The sequence below is a fragment of the Gossypium arboreum genome, chromosome 4, assembly GCF_025698485.1.
Source record: "Gossypium arboreum isolate Shixiya-1 chromosome 4, ASM2569848v2, whole genome shotgun sequence".
Taxonomy (NCBI): domain Eukaryota; kingdom Viridiplantae; phylum Streptophyta; class Magnoliopsida; order Malvales; family Malvaceae; genus Gossypium; species Gossypium arboreum.
The window spans coordinates 28,111,437-28,124,916 of record NC_069073.1 but is presented as its reverse complement, the minus strand read 5'-3'; the positions used below and the strand labels follow the sequence as shown (position 1 = coordinate 28,124,916).

The following is a 13,480-nucleotide window of genomic DNA, read 5'->3' as shown; positions in this document are numbered from 1 at the left end:
CACACACTATGTATGATTATGCTAAACCTAATTTAACAGGAATTGAGTCAAGTATAGTTAGACCTGCTATTGCCGCAAATAATTTTGAACTGAAGCCTAACACAATTCAAATGATACAACAGTTTGTTTAGTTTGATGGTTTGCAGGATGAGGATCCAAACAATCACTTGGAAAATTTTCTGGAGTTTTACGATACTTTTAAAATCAATGGCATTTTTGATGATGCCATTCGCCTTTGGTTGTTTCCCTTTTCATTGAGGAACAAAGCTAAATAGTGGTTGAACTCGTTACCACGAGGGTCAATCACTACTTGGGAATAAATGACCGAAAAGCTTTTACTTAAATATTTTCCACCGGCTAAAATGGCCAAATTAAGGAATGATATCTCTTCTTTTGTGCAGATTGATCTAGAAACACTCTATGATGCATGGGAGGGATACAAGGACCTCTTGAGAAAGTGACCTCACCATGGGCTTCCCTTATGGTTACAGGTTCAAACATTTCACAATGGCTTGAACCCTTCGACTAGACAGATGATTGACGCAGCTGCGGGTGGGACTATCAAAAATAAGACTTTGTAGAGGAGATCTCACTGAATAATTATCAGTGGCAAGTTATGAGGACAAAGTGTAACAGCTTGAAATAGGGCCTAGTCGGAACAGTGGTTACGACACCACAAATTCGAGGTAGAAATATTTATTTTATGATTATTTTAGAGTCCATGATATGTTTCAGTGATTGTGTGCAAATTTTGTTAAGTAATTTTATCGATAAAGTGCCCAATTTTATTATTGGGATTAAATTGCATTAATTGCAAAATATGAGTTCTAAAATATAAGTACTTGTTTAAAATGGAGGTTTAAACTAGAAGTCTTTAAATGGCAAATAGATCATCATATTTTGGTGCGGACAAAATTAGACATGGAAGGGTAAAATTGAAGGTTTAGTAAAAAGGGGCATTTTGGTCATTTGGGTGTTTTAAGGCATAAAAGACAAAATTTAAAACCCAAAAATCTGCTCATTCTCTTCCCCATGCTGCCAAAATTTTCAAGAAGCCATGGTTAGGGTTTCAAGATTTTCAAAGCTCAATTGTAAGTGCATTTGAGCCCTGTTTTTAATGTTCATCGTATTTTTGAAATTCCGGTAACTCGGTTTTGCTATTTCTACCATTATTTTGAGTTAGAGTTTGATTTTAAAAATTGACCCATGTTGAATAATTGTGTATTTTGATGAATTATGGCAGATTATGCATGTCTATGATTAGAGAAACGAGTTTTATTAGATGATTTTTGATGAAATCGTATAAAAGGGGTTAAATTGTAAAAGTTATAAATTGGTCATAAGTGTGTGAATTAGTGAGAATTTGAAGTTTCCATGGAAGAGAAAAAATGTTTCGCATGTCATGAAACATAAGAAAATTTATTAAAAATTATTTTACGAGCTTAGGGGTAAAAGTGTAATTTTTGAAAAGTTAAGGGGCAAAATTATAAATTTTCCAAAATTTGATATGTGAATTGAATTGATTAATGTGATGATAAAAGGTGTTAAATTAGTGCTATTTGACATGTTAGATCAAGAAAACATGAAATTTGGACTAAGATCGGGGAAGAACGAAGTTGTTGGCTAAGTCGGGAAAATTAGTCGTTTTGGCATTTGAGGTAAGTTGGTGTGATAATAATAATGTAATAACATTGTAATTTATATTTGAAAGTTAAATTAGTGAATTAATTGAATTGTGTTGAATTAAATGCTTAATAAGCCAAGTTTATAAATCGATTTAAAAATATGTCTATGGTACAAGAAAGTGCATTGAAATATTGTATTTAAATGTGATTTCTATGATTATGCATATTATAAAAAAATTTTTGAATTAGTGTTGTTACAAGACAAGTGATTAAGTGAATGTTGAATAAGTGTTAATGAGTGAGACCGAAACAAATCCTGATTGAACCTTAGGAATCTATAGGCTACATTTCAGTGGTAGCTTCGGCTACAATATAGTGGTAGCTTTGGCTACATCTCAGTGGTAGCTTCGGCTACAATACAGTGGTAGCTTCGGCTACAATATAGTGGTAGCTTCGGCTACATCTCAGTGGTAGCTTCGGCTTCAATACAGTGGTAGCTTTGGCTACATCTTAGTGGTAGCCTCGGCTACAATACAGTGGTAGCTTTGGCTACGTTACAGTGATAGCTTCAGCTATGTTACAGTGATAGCTTCGGCTATATTACAACGTGGCACTTTGTGCCTTATTCCATGTATCCTTTAGTATTCCATAGGTTTCAACGGGTATTGAATTGATATAATGAAAAGTGATTAAATGTGAAAAGGTTTTAATCATGTGATAATAATGTGTAAGTGAACAATGTGTTTGAGGCATTTATATGTGTAAGTGTGAATATGAATCTTGAGAATAAGTGCAGTTATATATGTGTAAACTATGAGCAATAAGCTCGTTTTATGATTGTACTTTGGTAAGGTTGATAAGGGGTAAGTGTTACCATTAATGCAACTATAGAGAAAGCAAGAAATAGTGAATTTTAAAAGTAAAGCAGATTTGGACAGTACCAGTCATGTACATTTGAAAAATCACCAAAAATGGTAGGAAATGAAAATAATTGAATGAGATATGCAATTAAATTTCATTGAGTCTATTTTTGTAGAAATAAAACGGTGTGAGCAAATAGATTATACTTTATGAGATATTTAAATTCTTGTGAGACTGGTTTAGAATGATTACGTGATCTCCTGTTCTGACTTAGAAAAATAATTATAAATAGTATAAAAATAATTATGGTGCATGGTTTATATGCTTAGAATCCTTATTGAGTCTATCCTATATTGGATCAAACGAGAACATTATTTTAAGTCTTTGTAATTAAAGATATTAGTTTTTGTGAAGAGATGTCAGAACTATCAAATAGTGAAATAGGGGAAATTTTAATGAATAAACTGTAATAATTGGCTATGCTAAAAATTCTGCAAATTTTATGGCAATAAGGTATATGAGTCTAATTGTAGGGAAAATTTTCAGAACTTAATTTTGAGTTCTGTAGCTTATGAAATAATTAAATTAGTGACTATGACTCGGGAAAACAGTTTAAACTGAATTTGAGTAAAAAGGTGAAATCATGTGAATATTGATTCTATTTTCTTGAGCATACTTATTGAGGAATGGGATAATATTGTTAATTAAATTTCTTATTATTATATGCCAACTTACTAAGTTATAAAACTTACACTACTTTCCCATTTCTCTCAGTGTTTTTCAGGATTGGCTTAGGGTTGGAGATCGTTAGAGGTATCATCACACTATCAATTTGTTAGGTTGGAATAACAGAAATTCTTATTTATCTATAAGTGAGTGGCATGTATAGAGATTTAGTTTTTGGTATTATGTAATATTATGATTTAGCCAAATGTATAGGCTTATACTGTCCCATTGTATAAAGCCATGATGTATGGCTCATAATGGCTATAAGTAAGTAAACCTATTTTATGTAAACATGAGTAATGTCTTGATGTGGTTAAGATAAATATAATTAAGAGTATGAAAAAGGTCGATAGTACAAAGAGTTAAGAACATAAAAAGGGCTTGGAAAATAGCTTAATGTGTGTGACACGGGCTAGAGGCACGACCGTGTGTCTCAGCCATGGGTTAGGACACGGTCACCACATGGGTCTGTGGTTTGGCCGTGCTGCATAAACAGAATGCGCGATGTTTTTAACACGGGCGTGTGTGACCACACGGGCGTGGCCCATGTCACACGGGTGTACGACCCCTGTTTTAGTGAAAAATGTATAAGTGTTCAAAAAGTTCTGGTTTGGTTCTGAACCAACTTCAATGATTGTTTTGGGTCTCATAAAGCCTATAATAGGGACATAGAGGGTGCTCATGAAAGGTTTTAATATATAATTGAAATGTATGTATTAGAAAAGTGTATAAGAGTGTAGTAATGCCTCATACCCTGATCTGGTGGCGGTTAGAGGTAAGGGTTGTTACACAAAGCCGACGAAAGCAACTGGTGTTTTCAACCTCGATGCGATTACTATGCTATCTAACCAAGTAGAACTTTTAAATAAAAAGATTGACGGTTTGTGTGGTTCTACTCAGGCACATCCAGTGAATGAAGTGCGATTCAAATGGAGGAGGAGCATACACAGAATATCAACCCTTGAACCCTAGCATCAAGGAGTAACAAGTCCAATATATGGGTAACAATAACTCTAGACCTCAAAATAACCCATATAGTAATACTTATAATGTAGGTTGGAAAAACCATCCCAATTTCTCGTGGGGCGATTAAGGAAATCAAAGGCCACAACACCCTTCGGGTTCTCAACAACCACCTTACCAACAGGAAAAGAAGCCGAACCTTGAGGAGATGCTAACAAATTTTATCTCAATGTCGAAAACTCACTTTTAGAATACTGAAAAAACACTTAAGAATCAACAAGCGTCGATCCAAGGGCTCAAAACTCAGATAGGCCAACTCACCAAATTGATTTCTGAACGATCACAAGGTAGCCTGCCGAGTAACACTAAATCTAACCCAAGGGAATAGCTCAATGCAATTACCATTCAAGATGAGGAAGGGTTAGTCGAACCTGAACCAGAACCGAGGCAAGGAATTGTGGTAAGTAAAAGCAAAGGTGAGGTAGACCACAGTGAACAAACACCGGTAAGTAAAGAGCAAAAACCTCGTGTGCCATACCCCAATGCAACAAGGAAAGACTGCACAGACGAACAATTCGGTAAATTTCTTAAATTATTAAAAAAATTACATATTACCTTACCGTTTATTGAAGCTCTTTCGCAGATGCCAAACGCAGTCAAATTCTTAAAGGAGCATTTAACAAATAAGAGAAAGTTGGATGAGGCGTCACATGTGGAGTTAAATGCAGTTTACTCAGCCATACTACAGAATAAGTTGGCCAACAAATTAAAAGATCCAAGGAGTTTTACGATTCCTTGTTTGATTGGTAGTTTAGATGTTAATAATGCTTTGGCTGATTTAGGGGCTAGTATCAATGTCATGCCTTATAAAATGTTTAAACAACTAGGTCTTGGGAAACCCAAACAAACTAGGATGAGCATTCAGTTAGTAGATAAAACAATCAGATTTCCTAGGGTATTATTGAAGATGTACTCGTTAAAATTGACAAATTCATATTCCCAGTTGATTTTGTTGTTCTAGACATAGAAAAGGATAGTGACATGCCTTTAATTTTAGGAAGGCCCTTTTTAACAACTGCTAGAACTATAATTGATGTTGGTACAGGTGAACTCACACTTCGTGTGGGTGAGGAAACAATCACTCTTCAAGCTTGTAATTCAAGTAACACATCGAATATCTAGGGTGATTGTATAAATCGTACTACTAATACTGGTCATGTGGTGAAACCTTCTTTGCAGGACACACATTTAAACACACCTGAGCCATATTTGAGTAACGGCAAATGACCCATCTATGAAGAACGAAGGCTACAAGTCCAGGAACTAGATGAATTGTAATATCCCTAATTAGGGCCTAATCGGAATAGTGGTTTTTTGACCAAAAATACGAGATAAAAATGATTATTTTATAATTATTTTGAGGTTTATGATATGATTGAATGATTGTGTGAAAATTTCGTGACGAAATTCTATGCATAAAGTGCTTAAGTTGAGATTAGAGACTAAATCGAATAATTTGCAAAACTTGTATTCTAGAAGTTTTTAGTATGAAATTGCTTTGGAATATTAATGAGGAGGTCTTAAATAGCAATTTGACCAATTTCTAAAATTTTGGACAAAAATGGGCTTGTACATGAAAATTTTCAAAGAAAGGTATTGAGGGTATTTTAGTCATTTTGTAATTAAAATTAATTAAAAGGGAAATTAAGGCCAAAATGTGTTCATCTTCATCAAGCCTTGGCCGAACCTTACCTCTCTCCATAGCTAGGGTTTCTTCAACTTCCAAGCTTCATAGTAAGTGATTTCAAGCCCCGTTTTTAATGATTTTTATGTTTTTGGAATCCCGGTAGCTCGATTTAGCTTATACTAGCAATAAGTCAACCTAGGGTTCATAGTTGGAAAAATACCCATAGGTGAAATTTGTGTATTTTGGTGTTTTATGATAGAATATGAGGTTTTAAATTATGTTAGACAACTTGTGCTACTCGGTTCTAAGTGAAAACGAGTAAAAGAGCTTAATCGGTAAAAATACCTAATATTCATAAGTACATGTTAGAGTGTGAATTTGATGTTGCCATGGAAGGGAAAAATGATCAGCATGTCGTAAAACATAAGAAAATAGGATGAGGTTTAATTTAAGAGCCTTGGGGAAAAGTGCAAATATGTGAAAGTTTAGGGGCAAAATGGTAATTTTGCCAAAGTTCGTACTAGGGGCTTTTTTGATGAATGTATTTATTAAATAAATTAATTTGGTATTATAGATCAAGAGAAACAAGATTCAAGTCGTGATCGAGGGAAAAACAAAGTTTACGAGGAATAGGCTCAATTGCTAATATTTTGTATCGAGGTAAGTTCATGTGTAAATAAGGTAACATAATTTTTATTTTAAGTGGTTTAATGATATTTATATGATATTATACTTATTATCATGAAATATTATGCTTTGTGAATTAGTATTTGGTAATATGTAAATTGTGTGAACAACTTGATAAGTATGAGATGCTAGCAATTATCAGTTTCTATATTTCGAACAAGACGATTAAAATGTGTAATTGAGAAGAATCGCATTTGAACCTTGGGAATAGATTAGGGTACAAGTGACATGTCACTAGGATGGTTGAGTTCCGAACTCGTTGAGTTGAGTCAGAGTTCGTGAGATGTAACTAGGCATCCGAGCTCGTTGAGTTGAGTCCGAGTTCACTTATGGATGCGAAAGCCCGAGCTCGTTAAGTTGAGTCCAAGTTCATTTATGGGTGGGTTACATGGTAGCTTGACTACATAGATTTCAAAAGCTATTGAGCTTGTTTAGCTATGAGTATAGCACTTACGTGCACACTATCCGCGTATCCAAAATTATATTCCGATGTGTTCAACGGGAAAATCCTAAGAGAATATGGAGAATATTTAAAATGAAAGTGATTCGATGATGAATGTGTTGAAGAAGTGAAAATAGACAGGTATGAGTTTAATCCTTGGTTGAGAACTTGGTGAGACAAAATTGTGGTAAGATAGTAAGCATTCTTATGTTATGAGTGTTTTAATGATGTTTATGTTGGATTGCATAATCATGTTACTTATTATTTGCATGTGAACTTACTAAGCATTTATGCTTACTCCCTCCTTTTCATTCATTGTAGTTTTGACAAGCCGACTTGAGAATCGGGATAGATCGAAGGCTCGTTCACACTATCCGAAGACCCAAATTGGTAAAATGGCTTGTATATTTTGAGAATGGCATGTATAGCAATATACTTACTTTGTATAAATGATCTTATGATATGATTATGGTTTGGTAAGAAAAGGGTATGTAAATGATTAGCTATTGGAATGGCTAATCAAGTTTATATATGATAACATGTATGCTTTATGTCTTAATTAAACCATCAAAATCCTTGAAAAAATAAAATTGCCTACAAAATAGAATCAGACAGCAGCAGTGACGTAAATTTGAAAAATCACTAAAAATAGTAGAAATAGAATTAAATGATAAATAAGTTATGAAATCGAATCTTAATAAGTATATTTTCATATTGATGGAACAAAACAGGTATATGAGTTATATTTTATGAGATATTTAAGTTTTGGTGGAACAGGGTCAGAGTGGTCTCTTAAACCCCTATTCTGTATTTACAAATTCACCATAAATTGTAAAAACATAATTAGAAGTCATGCTTTATATGTACAGATTCATTATTTAGTCTAGTTTTAATAGAAATAAACAGAATAATCATTGAAACTCTGTACAGGGAGATATCTAATTCATAATACACAGGGGTCAGAGCAGTCAAACCTTGAAATAGGGGAGACTTTAACTAATAAACTGTACTAATTGGCCCAAACAAAAATTCTAGAAACAAAATTAGTAGATAGATATATGAGTCTAGTTTCAGGAAATATTTACGGATCTTAATTTCGAGTTTTGAAACTCGAGATATGAATTTTTAAGCGACTGTGACGCAGTTAGTCAGCTTGTTTGAAAATTTTTAAAATAAATTATTTGAGCTATTTAATCAATGAATTAAGTTTAGTAACACCTCAAAATTGACTCTAGCGACGGTTTCGGGCGTGAGGGCGTTACATGAATGGCAGACACAAAAACCGAGATCACACAATAAACCAAAATCACGCCACGACGAGCTCAATATTTCACCAAATCAACTTAAGGTTGGAGATAAAGTACTATTAGATGCAGCAGACCCTCGGATTGACACCTCTGAACCAAATAGAGAAATCTCTCTTACAGTACTTAGCATTTTCCCATACGGCACAGTCGAGGTAATTCATCCCAAATTCGATACATTCAAGGTAAATAGTACTTGTCTAAAACCTTATTTTGATAAAATTGATAGTAGGGATGAGGAGTGTAAACTCCTCGCACCACCATGACCACGCAATAGAGAGGTAAGTCGAGCTTAGACTATAAATAAATGCTTCTCGGGAGGCAACCTGAGCACTAACGGTGTTAACTTCTTTTAATTTTAGTTTTTAACATCTAATTCACTAACTGTGTCTTTGAACACTGATTGTCCAAATCCACACAGCCAGGCACACGGGCTTGCCTTAGGCCGTGCCCATACCACGGGCGAAGACACGGCCGTGCGATACAATTGTGTGAAAACAGAGCAAAAGTTTTCCCTAACATGAGATTCGATATGTTGCCATTGCCGTGCGACATGGCTGTAGACAAAACTGTTCAAACAACACGGGCATGCGCCACGCCCGTGTCCATAATCCGTGGTTGAAACTGAGAAATTAACACAGGCGTGCGACATGCCCGTGCCCACCACCCGTGCTCAAGACTGTGAAATTAACACGGGCCTGTGCATCCATACATGGGTGTGGGAGAAGCGAACGACGTAGGACATGGCCGTGTGACATGGCCGTGTGCATCAACACAACCAAAGAACACAGGCGTGGGCCGAATTTCAGACGCACCTAAATTTGAAAGTCGCGATACACACGAGCTAAAATTAGGACACATGGGCATGTCCCACGGTCGTGTGCCCCAAAATCTATATAAACCCTCCACCTATTCATCATCCCTTTCCCCAAATATCAAACCCTAGCTGACGGAATCCTTTCACACACACTCCCTGCCACGCCCGTGCACCGACCATAGCACCACCATTGACGACCCAAGCTCCTCCCTCTACCAAGCTGTTGCATAACATGTCAAATCTATGTGGCAAGAAAATCGTCGTCCTTGCCTCGAAGAAGAGGAAAGGAGTAGCATCATTGTCGGGTCCTACCGCGGAAATTAGGCATCCATTCCTCCAGTTTCCCTTGGGACCACAGGAGGAACTTTTCAGATAGTACAAGCTCGACCCTTAGGTGTGGGTTGTTGCATTGACTGGACCGCACTAGAACAAATCCAACAGGCTGACGCAGCTCAGGCCCTCCTGACGACTGACCACGAGGGCTATTCTTTGAGATCGTCGAGCCAACGTACCTCGAGCTCACACTAGAACTCTGTTCAACCTTTCACCTTTAAGTTGTTATGACAGGTTTCGATGATCCTAGAACAGTCCAGTCCTGTCACTATGGATTAGTTCACTAGTTGAGCGTACCTGAGTTCAGAGTCGCGTTAGGACTAGACACAGAGGATTATGGACGATGACTTCGCGAGCCTCCATCACCACATCCACTACTCTCCTTCAAACTGTTGGAGGGCCCTCGTCCCTGCTTCAGCCATCGATGACCCAAGTCGCTCCAAGGCATCAACTCTCACCCCATCCCTGCGATACATACACGCCATCCTAGCCCACACCTTGACAAGACCTTGCTTATTTCATTGCCCTCGCCATTCGCCATCAGACAGAGTAGCACAGGAAGGGAGTCATATCCATCGGCCCTTATGTGACTCGCCTGGCATGGTACTTCGGTCTCCTTAACACGGTGACACAAGCATCCTCCCTCACTCTGATCGGTCAGATGTCCCCACAGGGCATCCCGACTATGCTATATATGAGGATGATTATGTAACGCCCCCACGCCCGAAACCGTCGCCGGAGTCGAGCTTGAGGGGTTACCGAACATAATTTATCAAATTAAGAACTTCAAATCATTTGTTTCTACATTCACAGCTTTCTAGCTACCCGCGTCATAGTTACAAGAAAAATCATATCTCGAGTTACGAAACTTGAAATCAAGATCTGCAAATTTTCTCTAAATCTAGACTCCTATATATATTTACTAAGTTTTTTTATAGAATTTTTGGTTGGTCCAATTAGTACAGTTTATTAGTTAAAGTCTCCCCTGTTTCAGGGTTTGACTGCTCTGACCTCTGTGTATTTCGAATCAGATATCTCTCTATACAGAATTTCAATGACTACAAGGTTTCTTTATCTTAAAACTAGACTCAACAAGGAATCTGTACATATAAATAATGACTTTAATTATTTTTTTACAATTTATTATGAATTTTTAAAGTAAGAACAGAGGATCCAGAAATCACTCTGGCCCTGTTTCACAAGGTTTCAAATATCTCATAAAGTATAATTTATATGCCTGTTTTTTTTAATCCATATGAAAATAGACTCTTTAAGATTCAATTTCATAACTTGCTCATCATTTAATTCCATTTATAATATTTTTAGTGATTTTTCAAATTCATGCCATTGCTGCAGCAATATTCTGTTTTAAGGCAAATTTCATCTTTTCATGAGTTGTTATGAACTAGATAACCTATTTAAACTTCCATGATATCAAACATGATCTAAATTTAACCATCACCATGACTTATCAATATCAAACATTTTCTCAACCAATCATGGCCATATCATAAAATTATTTACACAAAATAAGTATATTGCTATACATGCCATACTTCAGTTTTACAAGCCATTTACCCAGATGAAAGTCCTTTGGATAGTGTGATCAAACCTTGACCGTCCCGATTCCCGAGCTGGCTTGTTCAAAACTACAGTAAATAAAGAGGAGGAGTAAGCATAAATGCTTAGTAAGTTCATATGTAAATAACAAGTAACATAACAATACAAATATACCAAACAACTTTAGCATGGTATCACCAAAACATATATCACATTTCTAAACATCATTCATCATCTTACCACCTTATCGTTGTTGTATCTATTTTCAACCCGAGAGTTAAGAACATACTTGTCCAAAGTGTCCATTTCACAACACTTACCCAAACGTCGCTTGCATCTTAAGTGTTCTTCCATTTCACTAGAAATTTCACCTGTTGAACACATCGGAATACAACTCGGATACACGGATAATTTGCACATAAGTGCCTCATATGTAATCAAGAAATCATGTAACCCGCCCCTAAGTGAACTCGGACTCAACTCAACGAGCTCGGGCATTCGCATCCATAAGTGAACTCGGACTCAACTCAACGAGTTCGGATGCCTAGTTACATTTCACGAACTCGGACTCAACTCAACGAGTTCGGACATTCGCATCCATAAGTGAACTCGGACTCAACTCAAGTATTCGGATGCTCAACCATCCTAGTGACATGTCACTTGTATCCTAATCTATTCCTAAGGTTCAAACGGGCTTTTTCCCTCGATCTCACATTTGCCGTCTTCCATGGAATATCGAAACCGATACTCGGTAGCAATTCATATTTATCAAGTAGTAAACATAATTTGCATATTACTCAATATTAACCACAAAGCATAATATTTCACGATTAAAAATCAGCATATCATATAATTAACATTAATAACTTAAAAATAACATTTATGCTACATTATTTACACATGAACTTACCTTGGTACCAAAATATAAAGATTTTGCAATTTAGTCCACAATCTTTTTCCTCGATCGCGACTTGAATCTCGTTTCTCTTGATCTGTAATGCCAAATTAATCTTATTCAATACATAAATTCATCAAAACAGAATTTAATACGAACTTTGGAAAAATTACACTTTTGCCCCTAAACTTTTGCATAATTACACTTTTGCCCCTAGGCTCGGGAATTAAACTTTATTCCTTATTCTTATGTTTTATAACATGCTGATCATTTTTCCCTTCTATGGCAACATCAAATTCTTACTCTAACATATACTTGTGACTATTAGGTATTTTTGCTGATTAAGCCCTTTTACTCGTTTTCACTCAAAACCGAGTAGCACAAGTTGTCTAACATAATTTAAAACCCCATATTCTATCATAAAACATCAAAATACACAAATTTCACCTATGGGTATTTTTCCAAATATAAACCCTAGGATGAATTATTGCTAACATAAGCTTAATCGAGCTACCGGGATTCCAAAAACGTAAAGAACATTAAAAACGGGGCTTGGAATCACTTACTATGGAGCTTGGAAGCTTGAAACAAACCCTAACTATGGAGAACCCTTGAAATTTCGGCCTAATGAAGAAAATGGACAAAAATTGGCTTTTAATTTTGTTTTTAATTCATTTTAATAACTAAATGACCAAAATGCCCTTACTACTAAACTTTCCAAAAATTCTATCCATGTCCATTTTTTGTCCATAGACTTATAAATTGGTCAAATTTCTATTTAAGACCTCCTAATTAATATTTCAATGCAATTTCATACTAAAAACTTCTAGAATGCAAATTTTGCAACTTATTCGACTTAGTCCCTACTTTCAATTTAAACACTTTAGGCATAGAATTTCATCACGAAATTTTCACACAATCATGAAATCATATCATATTCATCAAAATAATTATAAAATAATTATTTCTATCTCGGATTTGTGGTCACGAAACCACTATTCCGATTAAGCCCTAATTTAGGATATTACAACTCTCCCCCCCTTTTAAGGATTTTTGTCCTCGAAAATCTTACCGGTAAATAGGTGTGGGTATTGGTTTTTCATAGTTTCTTCAGGTTCCCATGTAGTCTCTTCTACCCCATGCTTTTGCCAGAACACTTTCACAAGTGCAACACTTTTATTTCTTAGTTGTTTGACTTCTCGAGCTAAAATCTTAATCGGTTCTTCTTCATAAGTCATATCCGGTCGTAGTTCAAATTTCTGTCGGTGAAATTATATGTGAAGGATCCGAACGATACCAACTTAACATAGATACGTGAAACACATCATGAATCTTCTCTAATTCAGGTGGTAGCGCTAGCCGATATGCTACCGGTCCAACTTTTTCAATTATTTCATACGGTCCAATAAAACGCGGACTTAACTTGCTCTTTCGTCCAAATCTAAGGACATTCTTCCATGGAGACACTTTCAAAAATACCTTATCACCAACTTGAAACTCCATTTCTTTTCGCTTCAAATCCGCATAAGATTTATGTCTATCTAAAGCAGCTTTCAAACAATCTCGAATCACTTTCACCT

General features: G+C 35.8%; 1 long non-coding RNA gene and 1 other non-coding gene across 2 annotated transcripts in view; one reads left to right on the top strand and one right to left on the bottom strand.

The window, feature by feature from the left end:
* The window catches only part of LOC128291693 (uncharacterized), an 85,439-nt gene that overhangs the window by 18,011 nt on the left and 53,948 nt on the right, over positions 1 to 13,480 (top strand). The window lies entirely within an intron of this gene.
* LOC128292170 (small nucleolar RNA R71) lies at positions 369 to 475 on the bottom strand. The gene has a single exon (XR_008282155.1). It is a non-coding gene; the product is annotated as a small nucleolar RNA R71 (small nucleolar RNA).